At 44.0% G+C, this 12,502-nt stretch overlaps 1 protein-coding gene across 6 annotated transcripts in view; it reads right to left on the bottom strand.

The window, feature by feature from the left end:
- RASSF7 (Ras association domain family member 7) overlaps positions 1-12,502 on the bottom strand; it is a 130,574-nt gene that overhangs the window by 69,237 nt on the left and 48,835 nt on the right. The window contains exon 1 of one of the 6 annotated variants that reach the window (XM_038407505.2): positions 10,429-10,784. The exons of the other annotated variants lie outside the window; for them this stretch is intronic. The gene's annotated coding sequence lies outside the window, so the exon portion shown is untranslated. Of the gene's footprint in view, positions 1-10,428; positions 10,785-12,502 lie in introns of those variants that run through there. 6 annotated transcript variants of the gene reach the window in all.

Below are 12,502 nucleotides of genomic sequence, written 5' to 3'. Positions count from 1 at the left end.
AAAATATGCTATCCCCAATTTATTTATTTTTTTTTAAACTGTTTCTCCCTCTAGGTTGATATTAAATACCCAATAAAGGAACATCAACTTAAGTCATATATATTATATTTTTAAACTAAGATTGTGTTTAAACATCTAAAATTACTGTAATGGGAAGTGATTAGAGAAAAAAATATTTCTCAGTTTACTTCGTGCATTTGACAGCACACTGTAGCCAGTCAATTTCACAGTTTCCCCTGTTCGTTTCGGGTCTTTCATACAGTATGAAGGGAGAAAAGCCACTTTAAAAATACAGGAAAATATGTTTGCAAATCCAAAAGATTGTCAGGATGCCTAAGGGGCAAGTGTTCTTCTTGAAACAGACTAGATTTCAAGTATATTTAAAAGCAGTTTCAAAATATAGTTTTTTCCCCCTTAGACCAAAACCGAACAGGTAATGGTAAAGTCAGTTCTGGGGAAAGATACGGGAGACATCCTCCACAGGAATTTTGGCCACAGTGTAGCTACACTGGGGCAAACCATCAGTGCAGGTAGAATCTAGCACTGCGGCAGATATTACTGATGAGGGACAGTACGGTAGTGCGTCTGCCCACCAGGAACACAGAGTGTCCCTGCCCAAGGAGTTACAACCTAACTACAAGACAAGAGACAAAGGGTGGATACAACAAACAGTCAAAGCAAGTGATCTGGCTTCAGGTCACAAGAGCAAGGCCTTGATCTAGATTTATACAAGTCGAAAGGAGGGACACACAGGTACAAGAAAAAGTAACCTGGAACTAATTAAAAAAAGTAACATTAAGTTAATTACTGTAAGCAACAAACACTCAAAGGCACTCAAGAGCCCTATGACTATATAAAAAAGTAAAATATAAGTATTATAGCAACAATTATCACAAACAAATATAGCTAAGAGTAGAGAAGGAACTAAGCTTTTCAGATAACTTTAGCTGTCCCTGTTGTAGAATCTGGAAGAAATGCAACATGAACACGTACCGATGTATAGCACCATAGTCCGGTGGGTAAGAGACATGGGGCTGGAACTCTGGAGACTTGGGTTCTGGTCTGCAACTAACCAGCTGTGAGACCTTGGGCAAGTCACTTTGCCTCTCTCTTGCGCCCTTTGTCTTGTCTCTTTGGGGAAGGGACTCTTATTATGCGTTTGCTCAATGCCAGCACAACGGATCCTGCATCTTAGCTGGGATTTCTAGGCATGACTGTAATACAAACCAAAAAGTGACAGCAGATACCACGGAGCTGAACTAAACTGTGTATTCTTTGAGATGGCAGATGTATGTTATCCAGCTCCCCACTTGAAATAGTCAATGTGACAAAAACAGCCACAAGCAAAGACAAAACACTTCCCATTGTGCCCCTTGCTACCCCCAGGGAGCTGTTGGTGAAAACAATTCCCTATAGTAATAATTAGACTAACAAGAACACTGGAAGCGTTCTTAGAAGACCTTTCTTGACATACTGATTCTGGGTAATTAGAAGTACAAGCAGGAGGCTTGTCTGGTTCTCCCACCTATAGGCATTTGTTCTACCCAGACAGGCAAAAACAGAGTAAATATACACACTTTTCTCCTCCAAGTACTGTGCTGTAGCAGAACAGTCAGACAGATTCAAGTCAGGAAGTAGCCAGTGGAGCAGAGAGCAGACTGCGCTATGCAGAAGTCTCCATAGCTGAAGCAGATTCCCCACCAGCATTTCACTTCAATAGGCTGAGACAATACTTCCCTTAATAGCATGCAAATAGATTTTACTACACTCCCCACCCACCTTGAACTCAAAACCAGAATTGCCAAAGGCAGGTAAATACACTGGGCTTGATCAATGAAGTATTCACGTCAATGGTTGCTTGAGCAAGCCTATTGAGTATCTAACTCCTTCAGCACCTGCCTATGGAGAACCACCTGGAGTGTTTCATAGAATATCAAGGTTGGAAGGGACCTCAGGAGGTCATCTAGTCCAATCCCCTGCTCAAAGCAGGACCAATCCCCAATTTTTGCCCCAGATCCCTAAATGGATTGAACTCACAACCCTGGGTTTAGCAGGCCAACGCTCAAACCACTGAGCTATCCCTCCCCCCCCATCCTCAGCCTGTTCCCAACAGCTGGGCTTGCTTAGCCATTTTGCCGACTGGGGGCTTCCCTGCCAAACCCAGGATTCCCCTGCCCCACTTCCCCCAAACTTGGGGTTCCCCCATCCCAGCCACCCCAATTCCCCTTACAACGTTGCTTTGTACAGAAAGTGTAAGAACATCATTTTTCTCAGGAAGAAGGCAAGTCTGGTAAAATATAAGCCTACACTGCAAGGCCAGGACTTGGGAAAACTATTTTCCAGTCCATGGTCTAGGCTGGGATTAGGAAGCTTGGGGAAGAGACTCTTTCCATGCATATAACTCGTGGTGACACATCAACTTAACTTCCACTCAACACAAGATAGAAAATATTTCTGGCTGGCTGTTGCTTTAACCATCACCACCTTGCACAGGTTACCCTGATCCAACCATGTTCTTCTGTACCTTTTTTTAAATTAACCTAGCTGTAAGATATTGAATGAAGAAAATGGATCTTTCGTAAAATTACTGTCTCTAACATCTCCCGCTTCCCCCACAATTTCTTGGTGATCTAACAGTGACTAAATCAGAATGAACACTATAAAATAGACACACACAAACACACACTCCCCAGCATATAAATGCATAGCTGCTCTCAGGAAGGCAAGACACACAACAGAGCAAACATATGTACCCTGCATGCCTGTGTATTACACCTGGTGCATAACATCCTACCAAGCCAGATCTGTTCAATTGTTATTTCAAGAAAACTCAGTCACCCATTTATCTCCAGTTATTATAGGCTGTGCCTACTTAAGTATCTGAAGCGTGTCACCAGCTTGGAACTTTTACATCATTACCACATGACTCGGGTGTTGTAGCATGAAGAAGCCAAGTTCAGAGCCAGATACTAGGCAGTGGGGTGATTGACATCATCCTAGCAAAGCTAACATTAAGTAATGTGAGAGGCTATTATGTCATTATGAGCAGGTGCCTTTCCCAACTTGTTCTAAAGAGAAGTCTACACACTACCTAGGGTCAAATACTTATCTCCCCCCCCCCCACCTTCTTGAGTGTTTGACCTCATGGTGTCAATTACTTTAAACAAAGCTCAGCTCTAGATTTCTCTCCAAGCTCGGTTGCATCTATTTTGGGTGTCTAGTCTGAGGTTCTTGAAAGGGACCTGATTTTCAGAGGGAGGGAGTTCAGTACTTTCTGAAATCCAGGTCCTTTTAGTGGGGAACCTAAAATTTGAGGCACCCAAAAACCACCAGTCGTTTAAGAATCTTGAGTTAGTTTTTTCCTCTCCCTCAAAAAGCCACTCCCACCTCCCTTCAATCAAGATGGGGGAGTGAGCCACCTACCTCAGTGACTGAGCAGAACCCAGCACAAACAATAGCTGCTAAGAGGGTGGGGTGTTTCAAGCAAACATGGTCAGCCTGCTACAATCACCCATTGTGGAACTAACTACTCCCAAGAACATTTGGAACCAGGGCCAACAGGTCCTTGTAGGGCTAATCTGCACACACAAGTTTCAGGGAACCAGTAGAGACCCTTGTGTAGACACTATTAAAAGGGCTTAGCTGCACCTGTAAGGTGATCCTGTCTACACACAAGCTTGCAGTGTATGGACACACTTGTATTGGCTTAGTTTGCCCTTGCGATTTATAGAAGCAAGTTCAAGCAATATAAGCCAAGTTTAAACACAGATAGGAGGGTTCACAAAGTTGCATGCTTTTAAAAAAAAAACAAAAACAAAAAAAACCCCAAAAGATAATTATACAGGTACAACCCCTAGTGTGCCCGAAGTTCTACCAGTACATAATAGACGGTTTACATCATTAAAGCCTATTTTGTTTTCTGAACTAGCATAAGATATCCTTGTATAAATACTTTTATACTGGTAGAATTGCATCTATGCTAGGGAAGGATTTCCACTAACTATGCTGCTATAGTTATGTAGCAAAACTTCCTAGTGTAGACAAGGCCAGAGGCAATGGGGAAAATCAAAACAACAATGCAGAATAAAAATACCAAGAACAGCAGAAAAATGGAACTTAACGCTAAAAAGTGAATCAGTCCACTATCTCGTCACCTAAGGCCTTTGCATGTCACATCCGAGACTCTGAAGTTCATTGTGCTAAACCAAAAGGAGGCAGAACAGCATAATAACCGAAAGAGCACTGGGCACTGCATCCTCAGATCATTCAATCAAATACTGTGTTGGATCCATTGTGCCAGGTAGCCGGAGCCAACTGCCAGAAGATTTGAACACAACCAGCAAGTTCTGCAGTAGATTTTTTCATATTGTAAGTTTTTTACCCAAGCCATCTGCAGATATTTAGGAACAGATACATTTCTAAGGACTCAGGATAAGCTGTGGGTTTCTATTTGCCTGGAGATCTGGATTTAAATCTTCAGTCTGCACATACATGAACATTGTGTGTCCGTTCTGAACAACCACTCACTCCTCTTCCCCATGCACAAGACACACAAGGGAAGCACAGGGCAGGACTGAAGTATATTTACAGTTGGTAAGGAAGCCTCAATTCTCTCGACCATGTTAAACATGGGCTCAAGGCATCCAATTAGTAAGTAGGGCTAGTTTCACATAAATTTGTTAATAAGGGAGGAAAAAAAGATTTAGTAAAACCTACACTTACCAAAAAAAAAAAAAAAAAAAAGGGCAGCTGAAAGGTCAACAAGATATCATGCTCAGAGATAAGATAGGGGTTATTTTAAAGACATCCCAGAGGAGCCCATGATATCTGTGACAGAGAGAGCAGCACTGCAAAGCACAGCGAAGGATTCCTGGAATTCCAGCAGGCACAAGGTCTTCATATAAGTGAAATCTGAGGCCTCCCACCATGTCTTACAAAATTGCCCTGCACACCGGGAGTCATGCCTTTTCATTAATGGGATGAGAAACACTGCTACATAACCAGGGCAAGTGGGTTTAAGAGAGAACCTTCTACCCTCCATACCCTTCCAATAAAGCTTTCAAGTTACATGCACACACAATTTCCATCCAGCCCCCATTTTCCCTGTACAAGTGACTGTGTGTAGCCTTCTTTAGGGACATCCCCAGCTGAGGATTCCAAGTACAGTGACTTGAATTTTCCTGGAACAAGGAGGAAACATGAACGGAAGTGTGTATAACCCAGTGTTCCCCTGCTGACAGCTCAAGGTGTCAAGCCATTACAAGTTATGACTGCACAAACAAGTTTCTTCAGAGGTTACCACACTAGGACCACCAAAGTTTTCTTATCCAGAGCTTACTGGCATCACAGAATCCTGTAGCATTCGTGCTAGGAGTCTGCTGTGTTATCAGAGGGAGTGGTGAAAGTTACATCTTGTCAGAGATGCCTCTTTGGATCATTTCCATGAACACATCAAAACCTTCAGTACATCCTTCTCCCTCCCAAACTGTATCCATGCAAATTCATTTCTGATAAGTCCTTCCCACCCTTTTGGGACACACTATCAATCACTCTCCTTCCCACCTCACTTCAAACAACACACTATAAGCTTGATTCTCAGAAGTGCCAGCACCCAAAATTCAAATGGCAGTTAAGGGAAGTGGAGTTTTCAGTGCCTCTGAGGATCAGATGCTCTAGGCAGGTCTACATTTCATTGGCACCACTGTAGTGCTTTAATGAAGATGCTCTATGCCAACAGAAGAGAGCTCTCCCATCAGTATAGTTAATCCATCTCCGCGAGAGGTGATAGCTCTGTCAGCGGGAGAAGCTCTTCTGGCGACAGAGTGCTGTCTACGCCAGCACTTAGATCAGTATAACTTCGTCACTTTGGAGAGTGGATCTTTCACCCCCCAAGCGACATAGTTATACTAATTTAATTCTGTAGTGCAGAACTGCCCTGTCTCTAACACTATTGCACGGACAATAAACCAGAGTTAAAATCAGCTCCCCTGCTCCCCAAACTGACCAGAGCAAGGATACTGGTGGTTACTTCTAGCAGGTGATAACTGAGTTTGTTTATGCTGCCAAACACACTTACTTTGTTCCAATTAAGTGCTCAAGGCTAAGCGGCCTCCTCTATGTCCCTATAACAGTGTCCTATCGAAGGGCAGCTCCTTTCCTCACCAACCTACCACTGTTTTCTGTAACTATAAGCAATAGTCACAAGGCAAGGGAAATTAAAAGGCAAGTTTATTCCTATTGAAACATGTTATGGACTAAGGATGAAAAAACATGATGAGCGTAATCATATTCTGCAAAAGGAAAGAATCGGAATGATGCAAACACGAATACTGGCCAATTTCTATTAAACTTCACCCCCACTCAAGACTCTCTCTGGTCCCAAGAGCTCCTCCTAGGCAATGTGTACTTGAGAGATTTGGAGAAACCTCAATGCTTATGCCTTTCCTTGAACAGGCAGTAACAGGAAAAGGATCATACAGAAGACACCAGCCTTTTTCTAGGGCTACTCCAGCCATGCCAGCTTCAGTTCATCCACCCACCCTGCCGAACATGCTTTCCACTAGCCAGCAAGCCCACCCTCTGCTGAACTCAGGGTGGCCCCCACAACAGCCCAGCACGGCACCCAGCTCAAACAGGGAATTTTTCATCTCTGTTACTGTAGAGATGGAGATGCTGTACAGAGATCATTCCACCACCCAGCTGGAACCCTCCTACATCAGAACTGACTCCACTCTGGTGCTCCAACTAAAGCCTCCAAGACAGACAAAAATACAGTGCTTCCGCTTGAACTCGTGTGCAGTGTTTAAAGGATTTATCATTTATCATCACTCAAGATGACGAAGACAAACCTAAAATGATTTTTTTATTCATCCCACATGCCTTCGCTGCTCCAATTCAAGTCCAGCTGCACCGGGGAGGGGGGGTGGGGGGGAGCCTAAGCTGGCTCATAACAGTAAACAGCACAAGGACAAGCACAGAGTAGCTTTTAGAGTAGCAGCCATGTTAGTCTGTATCCGCAAAAAGAAAAGGACGACTTGTGGCACCTTAGAGACTAACAAATTTATTTGAGCATAAGCTTTCGTGAGCTACAGCTCACTTTGTTGGATGCATTTCTGAGAATAGCTTTTGCCACTGCTATGCAGATGGCAAATGGGCTTAGAACCTTGCCAATGCCAGGAGGGTCATAGCTAGGACAGTTTGCACAGCTCACCAAGTCGTTTTATCCTGAGCGGTCATTAAAAGATTTCAATTTTTATGGGAGCTGCATTACTTCGCCTGAAGCTGACCAACAAATCACGGGCTCTCAGGGTTTGGATCGGTTCCCCCCCCCCCTTTTTTTTTTTTTTTAATAACACCACCAGTGAAGCTGGCCTTGCTAAGAGGTTATTTCAATTCAGAGGAAAAAAATAATGGCATTTGCACATTTATACTCTGCCCAATTGAATTTTCAAATAAAATGAATACCTACCGTTTCTCTGGAGGGACTAAGTGCCCAAGCCTAATCCCAGCAGTTACCAACAGTTTCTTATTTTCAGGGAAGTGCAATGCAGCAGGGACCCAGAAACTAACTCACCTATTTCACATTCCTAAATTAAATTACAATGCAAGCTTTTTGGAGAGGACAGTGTTTTACTGCATGTTTGTACAGCACCTAGCGCATCCTTATTGTTGCCACTGGGCACTACCACAGAATATTACACCTACTTATCTACCAGTAAAGATTTATGATCAGTTTGAGTTTGTTTATTCATTTTAGATGAAAGACTGAAGGAAACATATAAAGATATTAATTTCATAAAGCCAAAGTATTTCTACTAGGATCTACGCACACTAGTGACTATTATTAGGACCCTGCAAAGACTTAAGTGCTTAGCTTTACAGAACTACTCAAGGTAGTACAGTTAAACACAGATGTAACTGTTTTTCAGGATCAGGGTTTTTGTGTTATAATAGTAATCAACCCCATTGTTCTACCTGCTGTATATAGTAAAAGACTGTCCCTGCACCAAAGAACTTACAATCTAAATAGATCAGCCAGACAAAAAGAATGGAGAAAAGCAGCATTATTATTCTGACTTTACATACGGTGGATCTGAGGCATAGACAGATTAAGCATCTTGCTCAATGTCATACAGGGCATCTGTGGTAGAGCCGGCAATTAACCCAGATCTGCTGAGTCCCAATCTAATACCATTACCACAAGGCTATTCTTCCTCCCCAAAAGCTTTTATAAGTGCCTAGCACGACCAACCACTTTAATACTCACTTTTGGACACCTGACATGTCAGGTCTTCATCTTATGCATAAGTTATACCCATTAAATTGGCAATGGAAAGGCTTTAAAAAACAGCCTCAATTATATCATAAACCACACCAAAATATGAACTTTTTCAAAACTGGGACAGAGCTACTGAAACTCAGGATATTGTTCAGACTAAGATCAGACAGTGTGATCATGGGTGAGGATAAAGGGTCTGGAGAGCCCATAGTCAGATAGATGATAAACAAAGCTTTTACATTTCTATGGCACCTTTCATCTGAGAAACTCAAAAGCACTTTACAAATGTTCATTAGAATCTAACTAGCACCCTGGGAAATAGCTCAGTATTATGCCCATTTGACAGACAAAGACTGAGACAAAGAAGGTAGGACTATGGAAGTTCTTGTTTATATAAAAGTGATTTAAAGTCTAAGCTCTTGTTATCAGGGATATCTTGTGGCACATTTACTGGGCAAGGAGTACCATTGGTTTCTATATTAAAATAATAATATTTGAAATTTTATTTTCTAGCCATTTCTTATGCAGTCTGACATTGTTTGCTTTTATTTTTTTTTACTGCAACTGCATGCTAAACAGAAGTTCTCATTGAGTTGTCCACACTGACACCCTGGTTCTTCTCCTGAGGGGTTACAATTAATTTAGAATACAAGGCGCAGGAGTAATTCAGATTAGTCCTTTCAAAGTGCTTTACTTTGTATTTGCCCACGTATGTCAAAGAATTTGCCCACGGTCATAGAGCGAGTCAGTGTCAGAACTGAGAACAGAACCCAGGGGACCACCTGGGACAATAAGGAGTGGAATAGAAGGCAATCAGGACAAGCCCCATAGCAGCAGCAAAGACGACAGACTTGTAGAACAGGTACAATGGCATGCTGTAGTGTGGCTTAATGGAAAGACCCATTAAAGAAGGTAGATGGATACAGCTTCAGGGGGCCATTTCACCTCTCACTGCAGATTTTACAGTACCTGTATTAGACTGCACTGGTCTCACCTTCTCCCCAATATTTCTGCTATTACTGCTCTGTCTGGCATTGGAGTGAAATAGCAGTGGAAAGGAAAAGAGATCTGTTGTTCACCAAAAACCACAACAGGTCCAGTTAAGGCACATAAGAAGTGTTTAAACCCTCCATACTGAAGTTATGTCATAAAACGGTATTGGTTTCAACTTAACAGCTAGCTGTCAGACAACTGAAAATCCTGTTGCCCAAGAGAGGGTAAATACAATTACCTACACAACAAAAGCTAAACATGCAGCAACCGGTGCCACTTGTACCCATTCCGGGGTGGCACTAAATCTCCTGAATGTCAGAGATAGTGACAATTGGCTGTCTTGGGGCACAGAGCCGGCACATACAAAAGAATTATTCATTTGTTAGGTCTGCCAATGGTACAATCTTCTATTCATGCATCAACATTGAGTGACTGGCGGGGGTGGGGGGAGGCACAGAGCTGGCTAGACAGCAAGTAAAAGGTTAAATACATGCGAGCCAAACACAAGGTGTAGCATACATGTCTCTGAGCCGCAGCTGATCATGCCACATGCAAATCGCTTCCGACAGACAATCCACTGCATTAAATGTGGGTGGGTGGTTGTTGTTGATGTCTTAATTCCCACCCTGGGCTTTAAATTTCAACACTGATTGTATTTAAAGCTCTTCCCAGGCTAGGCTGAGAACTTTTGAGGTACTTCTAGAAGAATAAATGAATTTCCTCCTCCACCACCCCACCCCCAAGCCGTGCCCCTCTCTCCTCTGCCTTGAGAAGAATAAACCAGAAACTCCAGATAATCTGATTTCACAGCAGGCTGCACTTCCATCTAAAAACAGCCCAGGAGATGAAAGGGGACTTAGACCTCAAAGAGTGGCATGTGGAGAGCTGAATGAGCCGCACACAAGAAGGCAGGCCCGGTGAAAAGCCCACAGAGATTTTTTTTTTTAAAAAAAAAATACATAAGTATTTTAAAGAAAGAGCTAAAGGAGGTTTCCTCCGGGGAGGAGAAAATAATGGAGCAGGTTGCCAGGGGAGAAAGCAGAGGGACAGTCCTTGCACTAGGAGGCCGGGGGCAAAGGAGGGATGCTGGGGGAGACAGGGCAGGAAAGCAGGGAGGCGAGCGGGGGCACCGATCGCCGAGCAGCAGCTGCACGTACCTGGCTGAATTTCCTCCCCCACAAGCCGGGACAGACACAGCGAAGCGAACCCTCTCGGCAGAGCGCCTCACCCAGCCCGCAGGAGCAGCGCCTCCTCCCCGCACACACGCAGCTCGGGCGGCTGCCGCTCTCCGCGCCGCGCTCCGCTCCGCTCCCCTTTGCAAACTTGTTTGCGGGGGGGGGGGGGGGGTTGAGCTCGGGCCCGATCCTCCTTCCGGCGACTCCGAGCCGCGGTGGCGGGAGGCAGCGACCCGGCCCAGCCCGACCCTCTCCCGACGCGCGTCAGCGGCGGCAGCTCCTCGCTGCGAAGATCTGAGCAACCTGCAGCCTCCCTCTGCACAGCGCGGCCCCGCCCCCCGGCCCGGCCCGGCCCACTGCCCGGCCCGGGCTCGCAGGTGTGGGCAGAGATCCGCGTAAGGCAAGAGGCTTATGCTGCTGGCCCCGGCTCCTCAGCTGAGCACCCCCCACTCGCTGGATCGGGGGGGGGGGGGTCAAATTCCCACCCCACTCCAATTTTGGCCACATGCCCCTATCTTTAAAAGCCCCCTCCCGCTCCCCAAAAAGCCGCAGATCCAAGCCTTGGGGTGTTCAAAATCCAGATCCTGTTCTTTATCCTGTGGCTTAGTCGCCCTCTCCAGTGCAGAGACACTCCCTTGAAGTGAGCTGTAGCTGACGAAAGCTTATGCTCAAATAAATTTGTTAGTCTCTAAGGTGCCACGAGTACTCCCTAGCCTCTTCACTAAAACAAAGCCTCCATGGAGGCAGCTGGGATTTTAAGGTCCCCTCCTGCACTTTTCAAATGTCTTACTTTTCTACACTCCAATCTAGGGGGCTGCTCTGCATTCCACTCAAGTCAATGTGTGGCCTTCCATTGAGAAAGTCTCTTTCCCACCATTATCATTGTCATCCATGGCAAAATGTGCAGATGATACAAAATTACTCAAAATTGTTAAATCCAAAACAAATTGCAAAGAGTTACAAAGGGATCTCACAAAACTGGGCGGCTGAGCAACAAAATGGCAGATAGAAAAGGAGTACTGGTGGCATTTTAGAGACTAACAAATTTATTTGAGCGTAAGCTTTCGTGAGCTTCAGCTCACTTCATCAAATAAATTTGTTAGTCTCTAAGGTGCCAAAAGTACTCCTTTTCTTTTTGCGAATACAGACTGACACATCTGCTACTCTAAAAAATGGCAGATGAAATTCAGTGCTCACAAGTGCATGTTGGAAAACATAATCCTAACTATACATACAAAATTGTGGGGATCTAAATCAACTGTTACCACTCAAGAAAAAGATCTTGGAGGCACTGTGGATAGTTCTCTGCAAACATCTGCTACATGTGCAGTGGCAGTCAAAAACCTCACAATGTTAGGGACCATTAGAAAAAGGATATATAATAAACAGTGTATCATGATGCCACTATAATAATCCATGGGACAGCCACATATGAATTCTGAGTGCAGTTCTGGTTGTCCCAACTTGAATTGAATACAGAGAAGGGCAGCAAAAATTATTAGGGGAATGGAACATCTCCCATATGAGGAGAGATTTCCAAGTTGAAAATTCCCAATCTTTTAAGAGAAATGACTAAGGGGAGATATGATAAAGGTCTTAAAAAATATGAATGGTGTGGAGAAAAAGTGTTAATTACTCCTTCTCATAACACAAGAACCATGGGTCACACAATAAAATGAACAGGCAGCAGGTTTAAAACAAAGATAAGGAAGTATTTCTTCACACAATGCAGAGTCAACCTGTAAAACTTGTTGCCAGGGGATGTTGTGAAGGCCAAAAGTATAGCTGGGTTCAAAAAAGAACTAGATAAGTTCTTAGAGGACTGGCCCAACAATGGCTATTAGACAAAATAGTCAGGGACGCAACCCCATGCTCTGGGTGTCCCTAGCCTCTGACTGCTGGGCTAGATAGGTGGACCACTGGTCTGACCCACTGTGGCCATTCGTATGTTCTTATCAGAAATTCTGACCTGTCCCCTCCTCTGTGCCCACTTCCTTCTCTCCACATCTCTATCCCCCTCCTCTGAATTTTGCTTCTATTCTTTTGTTATTTTAAT

The sequence above is a fragment of the Dermochelys coriacea genome, chromosome 6 (assembly GCF_009764565.3).
Source record: "Dermochelys coriacea isolate rDerCor1 chromosome 6, rDerCor1.pri.v4, whole genome shotgun sequence".
Lineage (NCBI taxonomy): Eukaryota > Metazoa > Chordata > Testudines > Dermochelyidae > Dermochelys > Dermochelys coriacea.
This window is presented reverse-complemented; position numbering and strand designations above follow the sequence as displayed.